Source organism: Rhagoletis pomonella, unplaced genomic scaffold (assembly GCF_013731165.1).
Source record: "Rhagoletis pomonella isolate Grant_MI unplaced genomic scaffold, Rhpom_1.0 Rhpom_scaffold_00003, whole genome shotgun sequence".
Taxonomy (NCBI): Eukaryota; Metazoa; Arthropoda; class Insecta; order Diptera; family Tephritidae; genus Rhagoletis; species Rhagoletis pomonella.
In genome coordinates this window covers 20,347,714-20,365,652 of record NW_023458557.1, presented here as the reverse complement: position 1 = coordinate 20,365,652, position 17,939 = coordinate 20,347,714, and the positions used below count along the sequence as shown (strand labels likewise).

General features: G+C 36.3%; 1 protein-coding gene across 1 annotated transcript in view; it reads right to left on the bottom strand.

Moving 5' to 3' along the window:
- The window catches only part of LOC118735059, a 75,992-nt gene extending 62,375 nt beyond the window's left edge, over positions 1 to 13,617 (bottom strand). Inside the window, exons 1-2 of the mRNA XM_036464656.1 lie at positions 13,558 to 13,617; positions 2,115 to 2,438 (exon numbers count right to left, since the gene is read on the bottom strand). The gene's annotated coding sequence lies outside the window, so the exon portion shown is untranslated. The remainder of the gene's footprint in view (positions 1 to 2,114; positions 2,439 to 13,557) is intronic.
- Between the last annotated feature and the right edge of the window lie 4,322 nt (positions 13,618 to 17,939).

The following is a 17,939-nucleotide window of genomic DNA, read 5'->3' as shown; positions in this document are numbered from 1 at the left end:
CCTTCAAGCTGATTTACCAATTTTGATTCTCCGCTAGAGGCTTTTTAGTTACGTCTTCAATAGCGATATTGAGAAGATGTACTGGCAAATTCTCGTGGATGCCAACCAGATGAAGTATCTTAGAATTCGAGGATACTAGCAGTGTAAAAGCATTAGGTATCAGGTGGAATGCGCATTCCGACCAATTTTATTTCATACCCAAGACCATAGAAGATAACATCACGCCAACAAAGAGAGCGATATCGTCAGCGATCGCCAAACTACTCGACCCGTTGGGTTGGCTAGCACCAATAATAATAGTTGCAAAAATACTTATGCAAAATATATGGTTGGAGGGTACAAAGTGGGACGAAACGGTTTCCGTGCCAACCTTAGATAGGTGGCAGAATTTTACAAAAAATTATAAAGAAATAGATAAAATAAGGATACCGCGATGGTTATCTTTCTCACCAAGGGAAAGCGTCGAAATTCACGGATTCTGCGATGCTTCCGAAAAGGCATACGCGGCCGCAGTCTACCTACGTGTCGAAAGAGAAGGAAATACATGTCAACCTGCTGTTGGCGAAAACTCGAGTAACTCCAGTGAAAACAATTTCATGGCCTAGGTTGGAACTTTGCGGGGCGGTATTACTAGAAGAAATAGTCGAATCAATTACAAATAACCTTGAATTAGGCCATCTAAACATGCATCTTTGGACCGAATCGACTATTGTTTTAGCATGGATACGTAAGCCCCCATGTTCGTGGTCAACATTCGTTGCCCATCGAGTTACAAAAATAATAGACAAGGTAGGGAATTCTAACTGGTTGCACGTCGACTCTGCCACAAATCCAGCAGATTTAGCAAGTAGGGGCATATTAGCGCATGAATTGGTATAAAATTCGTTGTGGTGGCAAGGTCCTTCTTGGCTGCTTGATAAAGATGATGTGCTGAGAACTGGTGGTCGTCTTGGTGCATCTCTTGATCTTGCATATAGTGAACGGCATCCAGTCATACTCCCATACAGCTGCAGGTTATCGCGCCTACTAGTCCAATTTGTACACGACATCTCTCTCCATGGCGAAAACCAACTCATGTTGCGTCTCATCCGAACGCAGTACTGGATTCCAAAGGTGAAAACACTAATAAGATCCACCATCCATAATTGCAAAATATGTACTATTCACCAAAAACGCTCGCAAAGCCAACTTATGGGGATCCTTCCACAAGAGCGAACCACATTTTCGCAAGCACTTACCAATACAGGTGTGGATTTCGCTGGACCCTTTGAAATAAAAAGCTATCGTGGGTGTGGGTGCCGAATTTCAAAGGGTTGCGTCTGTCTTATGGTCTGTTTTTCTACGAAGGCCATCCATCTAGAGGCCACAAATGATTTGAGTACCCAATCCTTCCTAGCGGCATTTTCAAGATTCGTTTCCAGACGTGGGTGCCCAAAAAATGTCTACTCAGACAATGGGACAAACTTTGTAGGAGCTTCAAGAGCGTTAAAAGCAGATTTTTAGGCATTTCTTTCCGACGCGCGTACACAGACGGTATCAAAATATGTTCACCAATCACTAACCTGACATTTCATACCTGTCGCAGCTCCGCATATGGGGGGCTTATGAATACCTGATCGAGCTACAAAAACGCACAAAGTGGAAACATCCAAAGGCAAACATGAAAGTAGGAGATATGGTGGTCATAAAAGAAGATACTCTCTCGCCTTACGAATGGAGACTACGTAGGGTGGTTAATTTGCACCCAGGTTAGGACAGTAGAGTCCGAGTTGTTGACATGCTGACCGAAAAGGGCACTGTGACAAGACCTCTTGTCAAACTGCTATTACTACCACCCTATCACACGGAAACAAATGCTGAGGACGATTAGGAGAAGAGTTTCTACCGCTACCAACATTTTCAACTATATTTTCATTGTATAGACTTTAAATTGTTGCATCTTCTTAGGGCCAGCTTCTTCGTGCCAGTTTAAACTTAGATCACATAAACTGCGTCTGCAGTGAACAGCTGGCGGACATTTGCTTGGCTAATCTGGGTATAATCCAGTCAGTCCGATTTGAAACTGCAGACGTGCACTGAGAAACTGACCCTTAGTTTAAATTACAAATAGTTACCTTCATTTATCGTAAGCGATTTTACGTAGACCTCCTCAACTGCAGATCCACACTTGGCCATCGTTGTAGTTGGTAGCGAATTTCTGAAAATTACTTTCTTAGCGTTTTTTGCCACTTTTTCGTAAGATTTTGCGGTTTATTCACATTCCTCTTCATAGGGATTTTTTTTTCAATTTATATATTTCTGAAGCGATTTAATTCAACTCTTGATTTGTTAAAATTTTATTTTTTTAATATAGAACAAGTTCGTGCATCTGTTTGGCCTGCCAAGAGGCTTAAATTACCGGGAAAAGTGGGTGCATCTTAACGTTAAGAACATTGGCGCTGAAAAAGAAATAAATAAAAAATAAATAAAAATAATCGAGCTGTGTTGATGCTCTGCGATTGTAGAACACTTCTGTACCCAAAACCATATTTTATGAACAATTTTTGCTAATCTTCACTAAGTTTCACTTATTATATTTAAAATAAGGTAATTATCTAGGTGGGCTTTCAACGCCCAAAATTGGTCAACATTTTGGAAAGGGGGTACCATTAGACGCGCCTGGACCCCAATAACAAGTACCCGATTAAAAGTTATTAACCTACGCAGAAAGGTGTTCTCTGCAAAAGGTGTTCAGCGCTTTTTCTTCGCAACACAGAAAAAGAATTCTACTTTGTGAGGGTTATAATCCCTAAGTGCGGCCGAAGGCCGCCTATTCAGAAAGAGGTTCTGCGCAGAAATAGTTCGGCTTCTTTTTATGGCAATACAGAAAGGAGAAGCAAGTGAGGGTTACAATCCGTAATTATATAGGTGGGCTTTCAACTCCCAAAATTGGTAAAAATTTTGGGAAGACGCGTCTGGTCCCCAATAACAAGAATCCGAGAGCGGAAATTAACTTTTTTTACCCGATCAAAAGTTATTAACAAAAAATGGGCGTTAAAAGCCCAACTAGATAATTACCTAAAATAAATACCAATATAATCGCACTCAATCACCACGTTTTTTTTTCGTTTTCACTATAACACAATGAGTAATAGTTATTTGCGAAAAATAGAAAATATGTACGTATCTCCAAATATTTTAGCAACCTTTTTTACACAAGTATTTCACCGGTGCGTTCGTATCATGGCGGCCAGAAACATGTAAATATACCTGATTCCTAAGTTCAAACGTATACCTTATTATTGCCAATATGCAATACGGACATCCATATATCGTGACCTAATACCATGTCTCCACCGGAGCTAACCACGTAGTTATGGCTGTTGAGTTGGTTATCCCGATAACCCACTTTATTTAGCGTAGTTTCGCCATATAAAAATGACAGCACTTAACCATTTCACTGAGATGGTTAAAAGCTAACCAACTCGAAACCACGCCGAAAGTCTGATACAACCCTGTGTTTTCCCGCCATCTGTGGGTCATTAGCGTTAAAATGTAAAAAATTCGTTCCTTACTAGTGTTTGGACCTCACTAAGATCAGATTAGAATTACTTCGGTTTTTGAAAAAAATTTTATTCTACTCCGCTTGACTTGAAATCTATTCCGTTTTTATTTCATTCATGTTATGCTCCTCTTGGGGCCGTTTTTTGAGTGTTCACCACCGGTTTCAGTAAAAAAATTGAAAGTTAGCCAAATCTCACTGTTAAAACTTAACTTAACTTGGTTATTTTTTGATGTACGGCTGTAGAAATTGGCGGATGCAGAACTTTACTTAAGTTGTTAAAAAATATATGTAAAATGAAATTTATATAAAGTAGAAAAGGTTTAGATCCTATTGCTCTTTAAAAAATTAAGTGTTAGAAACGTTCTACTTTATAGAAAATGCTAAATAGTACCTAAATATTTAACATATTATCCTTACATTGCCTCGCGTTCTTATTTTTACATGAATAGAAAATATTTAAGTCAAACAATTAATGACAGAAACGAAAATAAAAAATTCAATCTAGTACGGAAAATTTGTTTTTGCTCAGATTTTTAGTCCTGAATCGAGTTTTGTAAGTCCGAACACTGTTCTCTACATTTGTACTGCTTTATAAACCTCAAACCGCAGTGTGGACAGCAATAGTTAGACATGTTATAAGGGTGAAAAGGTGCCAAGTCCATTTTTAGAAATTTTTCAGGAGAGACGAGAAATCGATGTAGTCTCGTATTACCTGTTATTCTGCATCAAAAACTTAACTAAAAAAAATGGACTTGGCGCCTTTTCACCTTTAGGTAGCGATATAATTTATGGCGTACTTGGACCAAGATTCCAGAAAGTCTGCCAATGGGCTCGTACTCAACCTTATTTCAGGCGGAAGTCTTCCCAATCGAAGTCTGTGTTCGCAAATGTCATCCGTAGAAGGCAAATGAGGCCAGAATAAATATTATGTCGGACATTCAGGCAGTGTTTAAGGCCTTAGAGTCTTTTAAAACGGCATCAAGGCTTGTAAACTCTTGAACCACCTGCGAGCCCACAATAGCGTCACGCATGAAGGGTTTGAAGACAACGAAAGGGCTGACTGTCTCGCAAAGCGTGAAACCCTAATGCGTTTGCATGGTACCTAGCCTTTCTGTGGTACATCTAATGGATACACTGCAGACCTACTTAGGAGCTAGCTGGGAATAATCTCAAATTTCTGCCTACTGGCGGAAGTCAAAGGGAATAAGACAATCAAAGATATGCATAACTCTTTCCGGCAGGAACTCCGAAAGACACCTTGAACTTAAGGCTGGTTTTCATTAGGTCAAAATCACTGGCATCAAAAACTGCGTTCATCTGACAGCTGTTCATTTGGTGTCAAATACGTTTCCATTACATTTTAAAAACTGACCAAATGTCGATACCGCAGTGCATGTCAAAGACTGTCGGCAAGTTTCGGTGTCAGATGATTGACATTCCGCTTGCATTTCTGACGTCAAAAGCTATAGACAAACTAAAAATGTAATTATGTAGAACCCTTCATGCTGATTTCAACCTTACCAAAATTATTTAGCGCAAGTAAAAAATTAAGATATAGGGGGTTAGGTTAAATTTTTCGATATTTTGAAATATCAGTATCTTATGAACAACATAACCGATTAAACCACTAATGATGTCAAAATAAAGACGATTAGTTTATCTTTCAGATGATGTACATAATTTCTCTGATTTTTTTATATTTTTAAATCAAAAATACTAAAAAACAAAAAAAAAATTGTTTCATTAAATTACCTTTTTTGGAGAAAATTGCATAATTAATGCTACAGAAATTTATATTATTTAGAAATTACAAGTTATTACCTTATATAAAAGGTTTGTTATATGGCAAAATTTAACGAAAGTACATTTTTTTTAAATAGCATTTACCAAAAATTTGGTTTAAAAATGGTTATAGTAAATACATCGTAAAAACCCTATTAAAATTATCTTTGAATTGGCATTAATATTTTGTTAATCGGTCAAGTAGTTTCCGAGATATGAAACATATAAAAAATAGGAAAGTTGTAGTTTAACCTGTTATATTTTCTTTGTTTTTTACTTTCCCCAAATAATTGGGTATGGTTGAAATCTGCGTGAAAAGTTCTATCGATCTGCATTTTTGGGTTTTTTGTAGCTAAAAGGTAAGCTAAAGGTAAGACAATACCTTAGCAATTTTTGTAGCTAGAATCAGCTGTTCGCATGGCAAACGAAATCAAAATGCCAACATGTTGGCAAACACATTTTGGTTGTCAAATACTGTCACATCAGCGGCGAGGGCCGTTTTCATTTGGATGTCATTTTATATGACCGTGCGTGGTGATATATGACAACAAACGCAAATGACACCAGATGACAACCCGTTTTCATTATTTTGACAACATTTGACGTCAAATATGACCTAATGAAAACCAAGATTTAGAGCTCTTACTGTCAACCTGACTGCAAGTTAACGTACGGTTTTAATTAAATGGGTCTTTCTGTAGAGACGGACTGTAGGGACCACAGAGTATATTCTATGTGCCTGTCCACGAAGCATGAATCGTAGATTGATACACCTTGGAGAACGATTGCTTTCTTCATCTAAAGTTTGGAACATGGCCTCATCCAAAGTGCTGAGCTTTTTAAATAGCCTAAGGTTGGAGTGACTACAATTTTAATTTAGCACAATATATCTTCTTAGGTCGCAGCACGGGTATCTTCGACGTAATAATAATAATAATATCGTCACTAGACACGAATAAAAAGCTCGGAAAAACTCTTTGGGGAAATCTGGGGAATACTGTTGCGCTCGAATATATAGTTGACCGCGGACATAAGTTTATGGGTCTTTCTTCGCTGTCAAAGAGGTTAACGCGGCTTTATTTGCCGTCATCTATGTTAAGAGTCTTTCTTCGGCGAAATTTTTTTTACGCCTCTTTTTTCGCTATCAACTTTGGAGCTCGCGTCTTCATTCGTATCTAGTGACGATATGTATGTATGTGTAAAGAGACATATGTACATATGGATAAGTCTGTTCAGTAAAATGAATCGTTATACGCAGTTAATTTGTTTTCATTAATCTAGTTGTGTTTTAGTTTTACTAAATGTTATGTTAACTATGGCTGCATTCCAAAACGTCAAAATACAAAGCATCAGTCTCTTTTACTTCCAAACCGCTGAAGATTGTAATGCCAAATGTTCGCAACCACGGTTTGGTGCTAGTTTCCAACTAGGTTGCGCAAGTTAGACTTTTTCTTCTAGTGCGCTTTAGAAATAAAAGAGGCTAATGCTTTGTTTTTTTGACGTTTTGGAATTCCCCTTATATTTTTAAAAAATTTGAAATCGAAAACAAATATTAAAACCCAAAAAAATGTTTGGTAGGTTTTGGTTGGTTATGGTAGGAAAAAAAATTTGTCTATGGCAACGCTGATAGGTGCCCATACTTTGTTGTCATCTGGGCACACTACTATGCACATACATAGGTGTGCATGTTTCTTTCAGCATTGCACTTTTTTACATAACCTATCTAAACACATAAATACGCATATATGAATAGCATGTTTCACATAATACTATGCACCGCGTGTGCCACCACTTTCCCTAGAAACGCTTTAACTGGGTTTTTCGGATTCCCACGTGTGATTTGTACGAAAGAAAACCCCGATTTCCGTAATATAGGTTCTTCGCCGAGAACCGAATCACTTTGTTTTCCCCAATTTTACACATAAATCGCACAATTTAGCTTTAAATACTTTGTCTATTTCAATTTGTGTGTAAAAACTTTATTAGATTCTGAATAAAACAATAGTAAAAGACATGATACAAAAAAGAAGATAGTTTCAATAAACAACTTTTTGATTAAAAAGGGGATTTTTGACAATTGCACAATTGTAAAAAATTCGCAGCGGCGTTACCCAATTTAAGTTTTCTGGTATAGGGGATTTTATATCCTAAATTTGGGAGTATAAATAAAATAGTTGTATTAACATTTACCTTTTTAAAATAATTAATATCTTTTCTTGAAAATGTTTAAATTTTACATTAACTTCGATAACTACTTGCCAAAATCTTTATTTTTACATTAATAAAATTTTAGTGAACATATTTAAAACTTGTTTAGTGTCATTATGTCAGCTGATAATTTCACAATGGAGCTAGCCAGGACTAAGTATTACAGTTTTCTATATCGGATACGTTTATTCCTGGTATATTTCAGACACTGAAATTACAATTTCAATATTGTCTTAGTCCATGTCTTTCAAGTAACTTGAAAACGGAATTTACTTTGCGACCCATGAGCCTCATGGCTTTCAGAGAAGTGAGTATTATCTAATTCTAGTATATTTCGACAATATCGTTGTTCCTGTAGGTAAAAACAAATATATTTTACTGTTCAATATTGGACGAGGTGTGAAACAAAATTGATGATTGTTAGTATGAAAACTAGAAACGCAATTATAAACTCATTAAGCAATAGACCTTTTCTCTTTCAAAAACAAAAGGGGAAATGTTCGGTTATTTGTTGAATGGTTTTGGGGTGGCAAGCGGAGACGGACCCATTAAAAAATTGGGTAAAATTAGAATTTTGACCGAGAAGATGTAGGCCCAAACACCGTCTACGCTGACCTCAGTATTTGTAAAAAAAAAGGTCCATATTTCAAACCGAATTTATTCATAAAATTGTATTGAACTAACGTGTAATTGTTTGACCACACGTGTATGTCAAAATATTTTGCTTTGGGTTAAGCATTTGGACACATTAACCCAAAATTATTGTACAAGTAACCGAGCCGTACCCAACAATATACCTTTTGCTCGTTCAAATTTCTATTCTAACAGCCCTATTCTGTTGCCCTCACAAAAATTACCACACTCACTATTATGAGGTTTCTGACTATTGTGAGGTCATGATTCAATAATACAAGGTTAGATAATTATTGACAGCTGCGGTTTGACACTCCCTTACAAAAGGTTGCATTTGCGAAGGACAGAGAAAGGGCAAGAATGCAATCCCTTGTTGCGAAAATAGTAGTAGAAAAGTACGCAAAGTAGGCAATTAGTAGTGAAATTCCTTTTGTAAATTCTAAAGTATTTGCAGGAAATCTGGCATTTTAAACGAAATGTTGAACGTAATATTTATATATCTACGCGAATTACGTAATTTATATGCTATTTAGCTGTATAAAAACTGCAAAATGACTCAAAATTAAAATAAGACTACTATGAGATTGATATAAACACCCAATGCTTATGTTTTCATCAGTTAAATATGCTTCATATGCATATACAAATAAACATATTGCACAAAAGCTTTTACTTTTATTTCACACCAAAGCTACACTGTTTCCATGTAAATTTGCAAAGAAGCAACACGGTGCCACTGCTAAGGGAGCGATGCGAGAGAGACAACTGTCAATTTATCGAACCTTGTATTATTGAATCATGTTGTGAGGTTATCCCTATGCTGGCGTAAATTCAAAAGCTCATACGCTCACAATTGTCAGGAAATGTATGATGTACGAATGAGACCCTCACAAGAGAAAAACAGCCGATTTTTAGTGAGCAATTGAATGTTTTGTTAATTTTCGTTCGTTATCAGTATGTTATGTTTTTTTTTTTTAACTAAAAGTATATTCAGTAATGGCGGAGTTATTGCTTGTTTTTGCGGCAGTTTCGGAAGAGTTAGAGCAGGCATAGGATTTCATTTCAGTACAAACTTTTGCTCCAAGTTGTGGATTGCAAACTGTGTGAAGTACTGGACCTACTCCTGCTTTGTTATTTATTTTTAAATTCGCCTAAAAAAATAAAATAAGTAATTATCAAAAAAATAAACAAATTGCAAAAATATTTATTTGTCCTGTTGTTCAGCCACCTTCTTTTGTATTTATTTTATTTACGAAACAGCTGTTAGACAGCAAAATGCTTTCCACCTCGTGTGGTGATTTTGTTGAGCTTTTTTCTTGTGAGGTGTGGGCTAGAATAACCTCACAATATAGACCTCACAAGAAATCTCACAATATTTTGCTCACAACTCAGTTGTGAGGTTTTATTAGAATAGGGCTGTAAGAACAAAATGTTTGTAAATAACCAAAAAATTAATAAAAAAAATTTGGAGGGTTTTAGATACTGGGTATGGTAGCACGAAATGTCACAATCTACTTAATTGTCAGGATGTTAATATGGCGATGAAAAAGTGACAATGGAACTACCTTCTTTTTTGTATCATGGTAAAAGACATACCTTACGAATCAACCACGTGACACAGTCAAAGTTAATTAAAAAATATAAAACCGAATTACTTTTTAATTTTAACACATCGGTCGGGCTCACTTTCACACGCTACAAATGAACCGTGTTTACGCACATCACAGCGCACGGCAGTGCGCGCGAGTGACGAAAGCAGCCACAGTAGCATGCTGAAATGACTCGCTTATACAGGGTGTCCCAGAAGTAACGTGCCAAACTTTAGGGGAAAGTAGGTGGGGGGTGAGCTCACTGATAAACAAAAAATTTTTAGGTAAAAGTGTCACCGTTTTTGAAATATTCACATTTTTTCGAATTTAAAAAAAATCGTGCCTTTTCATGTGTTTTCTTTAACTGCAACTACAAACCGGGCAATACTTAGTAAATTTTTTATGTAAAATACTTCCAGATAGTTGCCTCTCCATACTCAAATGCAATGTAGTTAAAATATATTAAGGAACCATCATAAAATTAGGACTATTTTGAGATTTTTAACTTTTTGATATTTTATTCCCCAAATTTGACTGTCTCTGGTGAAAAAAAATGTACTGAGCTATAACATTACATTACATAAAAAAATTGCTAATTTAATAAAGATTTCAGAAAGGTAACATAAAATAACGCCAGGAGCACGTAATAATGTACCTTTGTACTATTTAGCATTTCATTTGACGGTAACAAGAGCAAATTCAATTTAAATCTATTAAATACATTCTAGCGTGTCTCAGTCCTTTACCCACAAAAGCGGCTATAACTTTTTTTTTCTATTCGAAATAGTAAGTGTGGCACCTTTCTGAAATCTTTATGAAATGAGCAATTTTTTTATGTAATGTAAAGTTATAGCTCAGTACATTTTTTTCACCCGAGATAGTCAAAGTTGGGGAAGAAAATATCAATAAGTAAAAAATCCAGAAATAGTCCTAATTTTATGATGGTTCCTTAATATATTTTAACTACATTGCATTTGAGTATGGAGAGGCAACTATCTGGAAGTATTTTACATAAAAAATTTACTAAGTATTGCCCGGTTTGTAGTTGCAGTTAAAGAAAACACATGAAAAGGCACGATTTTTTTTTAATTCGAAAAAATGTAAATATTTCAAAAACGGTGACATTTTTACCTGAAAATTTTTTGTTTATCAGGAGCTTTGGTTCGTGTCTCCGCTACGAGATGCTTTGGTATGTATGTAGCGTCTGTACGTACCATCATTTAATTTTTTTCAAACTTTCAGGAATTAAAGCACATAAAAAACTAAGAAGGTTTTGTTCCAGGATGTTTTGATACGTATGCCTGTGTGGGCGTGGCTGCTGCCTGAAATTCGAAAAAAAGGCAATTTTTTAAACTACCACTGAGTAATGCAGTCCATGTCATTGATGTGGTTATCAATAGAAGGGTCTTCAAACAAGCTATCTAACGCTATCTTTTGTGTTTATAAAATATAAATACGCCATAACGTTATCGCCTGAAAGCTAAAAATCGGGCTGATGAAAATAGAGATTTCGGGCATTTTCTCAAAAACTGGTCAGTCCATTTTATTCAAAACCTTAGCTTTCATCTGGTATATAGCTTTTATCTGGGAAAACTCTTGTTGTGGAGATATTGCTATTCCAATTGAAAAAATGTCGCTCCAAAAAGGGTCAAATGGTTAAAAATTAACATATCCGTCTAATTTGGTTACTTTAAGATATAAAAATAACATACCCACTTCCCCGAAAAAAATCTCCCATTCCCCGATTGCCGAAACCGAAATTCCCTGCAAATCGGGGAATTTCCCGCGAGTTCACAAGTTGAAGGATGCAGCTGTGCTAATCACTTCGTACATGGCTTGGAAACCACAGTTTGTGTGTATTTTAGAGTTTTTTTCAGTCACATGCCGAAATTGTAACATTCTTTCCCATTTTAATTGCGGGTATGTACACAGTATTTAACTATGCTACATGGGTTTATCACCCGCACTTAACCTACCTGGTATTTACCTATAGTTGTACATAAATATGTATGTATGAATGCATTTAGTTCACCCAATGTGCCGCTACTACTTACATACATATGTATAAATTGCCACTGAGCAAAACTACTTGAGAAAAAATCATTTGTTTAATAGCACGAGTGCAACACCGTACACGTGATAGAAGTAAAACTTCTAAAAAAAGCACATGTGTGCGCCCCAGTAGAAATCTTAACAACAATTAAACTAAGGTAATCAGACGAATACAGTTGTTTATTGTATCCAAAGTTGGTACCAAGTTGATAAGTTTTTATCATTTCTCATATTTTTTTATATTTTTAATTTTTTCGAATACATATCATCCTTAATATCATCGTATCCTTGATCATGCTTTTTTGCTTTATTCCGTATTCGAAAAACTATGTGTTTCAATGGACACATCGATTTGAATACATAATTTAGATTTAGAGAATATTTTTAGCAATTTATTTGAGAAAAATAAAACATTTAGTTTATTGTTTGTATTTTCGTCGATTTTAAATTTGCTACCACAAAATAACTGATATCAAATAAAACACCTCTTTGAGGTAAAATTTTCGAATGACGAAAGCTGAGCTAGAAACACAAAATTTATGATACCAATTTCGTGACGAAAATTATACGCATTTTTAACTGCCTTTGAAACGTACGGAAAATCTTTTTTTTTTTTTATTCGGAACGTTGCAAAATTGCGTCTACTTCTAGAAACACAAAATAAAAAAACAGAACCTTTGCAACGATTCGTATGAATAAAAAAGTTTTCCCTACGTTTCAAAGGCAGTTAAAAAATGCGTATAATTTTCGTCACGAAATTGATATCATAAATTTTGTGTTTCTAGTTCAGCTTTCGTCATTCGAAAATTTTACCTCAAAGAGGTGTTTTATTTGATTTACTATACACAACGCGAAATATTAATTAATGAGCATTTGCGATATGCTCGTAAAACGATGTCATCAGTGCACGGAGTTACAAAAAATTAATATTGGTAGATTTTGCATACAAAAATTGGTAGAAGTTGGTAGATTTTTTTAAAAGAAACATTATTATATAATCTTTACTCATTTTGGGATAAATGAAAGCTAATTCAGGTAAAATGGTGTTACCAAAGCAGCTGAATTTTCGCCTTGGGGATTTTTAATGTCAAAATGATGTATTTGTTGTAATTCTTATTGTCATTATGGGTAAAATTTGTTAGTGGAATTTTTGTTTTTGAACTTTTGCCGTCACCTTATTATATGAATTCGCCTTGGAATAAATTGTATTTCTTTATAAAACAATTAAACATTCAACAAAAAAGGTATAAATATGTAGTACATAAAATTGGGCACAAGTCATGGCACGATTCGAATCGAATGGAACAAAATGACAGCTGTTTTCTCTCAAATACATTTTGAACTGAAAAAGCGAATTCGCTACCAAAAGCTGTAAAGACTATTCCCATTCGAATTTGATTCGATCCCGGATGTCTTGATTCTGGTCCTGTTTTACAATAAAACAAACAATTACTCTGCACTTCAAAATTTTTTGATTAAAATTAGTTTTGAAATGATTTAAGTTTGCACACCACCTTTGGCAGTCTCCCACAAAAAACATATTGCAAACGAAAAATATTTCCATAAACAGTTGGTTATGGTCAAAGTTAACTCCTCATGTTTATTTTAGGTATGTTCCATGATAAATTATGTATACACTGTGTTCATTTAAATCTCTTTGCTTTCTTTCGGGAAAATATTGGTAGATTTTTAGCCTTTGTTGGTAGAAATGGTAGAAAATAAAAAACAGCTAAAAAGTTGTATATCTACCAATAAAGTGTTGTAGTCCGTGCACTGGATGTTATAATTCATTAATAAAGCCGGCCATTGCCGGAAGTACTGGTGTGCTATCGATATCGATGAACTAAACAATTCGATACTGCGGAGAGTTCTTTCAATGACTAACACTGGGGTTGCACTTGCCATTTTCCATAATAGTGTGTGTGTGCATTTAGTGCTTGTAGTAATGGAAGTTATATGCATTTTTTTTCAATAGATAGGGTGGGTAACAATAAATAATACATAATTATTTATTATTATCTATTTCAAAATGCGGTATTACTACGTCAAGTTATAATGATTTCTCCGTCAATTAAATTTTAATTTTGGTCCGCCACACTTTCTGTGCAACCTATTTATCAGAAAAGCAACTCAAAGTACCCATGAACCCTGCCGACTCTCACCACCCCAACATAAAGCCAGGTATAAACATTTTTCCCATCAATTGCGTAAATTTGTACCTCGGTATGGCTCACCACCTGTCAATCTCCTTTCCTCGTAAAGTTCTAATTAGGATTGGGAAAATGGTACGACATATCGATAGAGGCGTCAGAAGCTGGAGCGGAAACCTCAGCTTTCCGCCCAGCCCGGAAAGAGGGGGAAAGCCCTGAACCTGAAGCGGAAACCGATGCTTTCCTCACAGCGAACTCCCCTGGAATGGAAACCGACGCTTTCCATCCAGATGGGTCGAGGGGGCTAGTACCCAAGCGTTTTCGCCCGGACTTCCAGCATGAGCGAGACCATCAAGAGGGACTGGAGACCGTAGCTTTCCAGCCCTCAAAAAATAAGAGAGGTTTCAAATCCCGACATCAGCGTTACCGCCCCCGCCGTCGACAAATCGAAAGCGGACGAGTGGAATTCTCTGCATTCGCCCGCCAAGCTCAAAGCGGATTTCCATCCGGAATTGTTACAAAGGGGCGATCAGCTGATCATACATTTATTCTAATATTATTATTCACTTTTTTTTAAAACCTGATCTGAAAACATGAATTGAAATGAAAATAAACAAGTGCTTGTGAATTTCAAACCTCGCCTTTATTGTGACTTTTTTCTTCCTTCACATTTTTTCTAGAATCTAGGTTCGACAAATGGATACGTTGCTTTTAGTTTTAAGACATATTTACTAAACTATGAAACTTGGTGACCTTAAAACGTAAATTTCCAGATTGCTTGCCGCAAGGGGCCGGCATGTTAAGGCCAGCGTCTTAAATATGCAATTTAAGAGCCACCCTAATATTTAACATTTGTACATAAGACAACAGTTAACTGCTTTCTATTGTCGAACGCTAGCTATGTTAAAATTTCCCTTGCATAGAAAGCCGTTCGATGGGCTAACGTCATTAAAAAGAAAAGAACGGACTGTTACTTGTTTTCCGAACATCCTTTTGAGAAGACGTCAGTGGCACCAAATTTTCATCGCCTCATCCAACTATATACATATATAACGTAACCTGAAAATACAATTGTACCTATTAATATATTAAGCAATAAAACCATTGTAAATTCTATTTGTTAATACAAACTTCCTTGTGTACTTTCTTTTAATTAAAATACATCGGTGCAAACGGGAAACTGGGCATTTGCGGCACACCCGAAAACTGCGCTCTTGCCCATACTTGCTCGATGAACAATGCCAATACTGTACATCAGAAATTATTACTTTATTTAAAGATACTTATAAAGCACATCATGCCTGGAATTAATCGAATCCTCATTAGCGAGCATTATGGGGAGTACAACTTCGATTACGAACTGGAGATGTTGTGTTTTAAAGACATGGAAAACCCTTACATATGTATTGAAGATGAAGATAAGGGTCCACGGTTACAGGTTTTGTGCATCCCAGTCAGAGCAGCCCATGCTTTCTTTAACACAACATGGGATGAAGAGGATGACAACGGACAATTTCTATCACTTTGTGGCTGGGAAATTGAGGAATATATAATGAAGCAACACCAAAACCAACAGGAATATGAAAGAAGGGGTTTAGATATCTATATATATAAAGCAAAGTCGTGTTAGTTACTCCATTTATAACTCAAGAACGGCTGGACCGATTTTTATGATATTTGTTTCTTGAATTTGTCTACCTTCCGAATAGCAGAATAACTATTAAAACTGCCGCTAGGTGGCACTGGAGTCGAGTTATTAGTAAAACCCGTATTTATGGTCCGATTCGCTTCATATTTGATATATGTATTGACAATAGGAAAAACAATACCACGGCAAAAAAAGAGCCGCCAGGTGGCGCTGGAGTCGAGTTATTACTAAAGATCGTGTTTATGGTCCGATTCGTCTCATATTCGAGATATGTATTGACAATTGGAAAAACAATACCATTGCAAAAAAAGAGTCTCCAAGTGGCGTTGGAGTCGAGTTATTACTAAAAATCGGGTTTATGGTCCGATTATCCTCAGATTCAAAATATGTATTGATAACAGGAAAAATAATATGTATATGTAATTAAAAATCTTATTTATGCTCGAATTTATTTCATTATCGAAATATATGAATTCACATGCCGATGGTCCTCTGCAATAACGACGCAACTCAAAATTAAAAAGAATCAAATCCCTTATTACTTTTAAGAAGCTTATGTCTCTTATCCTTGGCTAACCCATGTCTAATCCTAACCAAAGTAAGTAGTGGAAGCGTTCATGGTAAAATTTTTGAACTTGGTACGAAAATATATGAATGGGAGCTATTGGAAAAGGGGCGTGGCACCTCATATACAGCCGAATTTTTCACACTGTATATCTCTGTAAATGTTCATTGTAGAGTACTGGAACTTGGTATGGAGGTACTATGTATACGAAATCAATCGCATACTCTTGAGAAAAATTTTAGGTATTGTTAAAGCGCGTGGGCCCTCCCATACAATACGAATTTTTCATACTGCATTTCTCTGGAAGTGTTCATGGTACAGCACTGGAACTGGGTGCGGAGATATATGAAATCAATCGCATACTCATGAAGAAAAATTCGGACTATTTGAAAAAGGAGCGTGGCACCTCCCATATAAACCTAATTTACACCGAACGCCGAAATGTTCATGCTAGAGTACTGGAACTTAGTATGGGGATACTATGTATATGAAATCAATCGCATACTCTTGAGAGAAATTTTTGAACTTGGTACGGAAATATATGAAATCAATTACATACCCCTGGAGAAAAATTGGAATTATTGGAAAAGGGGCGTGGCAATATTTCATACTGTATATCTCTGGAAATCTTCATGGTAGAGTAGAAATCAATCGCATACTCATGAATAAAATTTCGGTCTATTTGAAAATGGAGCGAGTCACCTCCCTTATAAACCGAATTTTTCATAATAAGTATCTCTGGAAGTGTTTATGGTAGAGTACTGGAACTTTATACCAGCGGGGCACCTCCCATACAAGTCGAATTTTTCTTATTGCATATCTATAGAATTCTTCTTGGTAGAGTACTGGAACTTGGTGTGGAGATATATGAAATTGATCGCATAGTCATTAAGAAAATATGGACCTATTGGAAAAGGGGGCGTGGCACCTACCATACAAGCCGTATGTGTGTTTCAGTGGGTCTCTGGATAGTTTAGTTTCGCAATTGTACCCGCCAGTTGGCGCTGGAGTTGAGTTATTACTAAAAATCCTTTTTATGATCCGATTTGGCGAATATTCAAAACATGTATTGAAAACGGTAAAGGCAGTCCAATTGCAAAAAAGAGCTGCTAGGTGGTGCTGAGGTCGAGTGAAGGCCAGACTAAATCGGCCTATTGAACCATTGAGTATATTGTGTGTTAGGATTGGCCAAATGTATGTGATTTTCCAACATTATTATGCGTTAAAGCTTCGTTCGGAGACACCAGGGTTGAGTTGGGCAGTGTTTAATCCCAAATCACCACCTGTCGAAATACCTGGGAAATGTTTAGTTATTGGCCCATCGTTTTTGGGGTGGGGGGCGGAGGGGGAGGGGGCGTGGCCCCCCAAACCCCCCTCATTCGAAAGGGGACAGTCGCCACTTTACGAAAAGCCCCCCTCCCCCTCTTGGGGACCTCCCACAGACCCCTAGGGAACCGTTTGAAAATGGGGTAAAAACGGCATTTTCCGAGGCAAACTGAGCAGTTTGAAATGGAATATAACCCAACTAACGAAAACCGTGGGATTTTTAAATAAAAGAAATTATCCCAAGTTGGTTATCAGGCGATTTGAAAAAAAATTAACTAAAAAAAAAATGAAGGAAAAAAAGTTAACTAAAAATATTGTGAAATTAAGAAAAAAGCGACAGATAGAAATGTTGTAGTAATAGTAATATGATAGTATTTTAGCGCAGAACTTCTTTTTGCGTAGGCGGCCTTCGGCCGCACTTAGGGATTATAACCCTCACTAC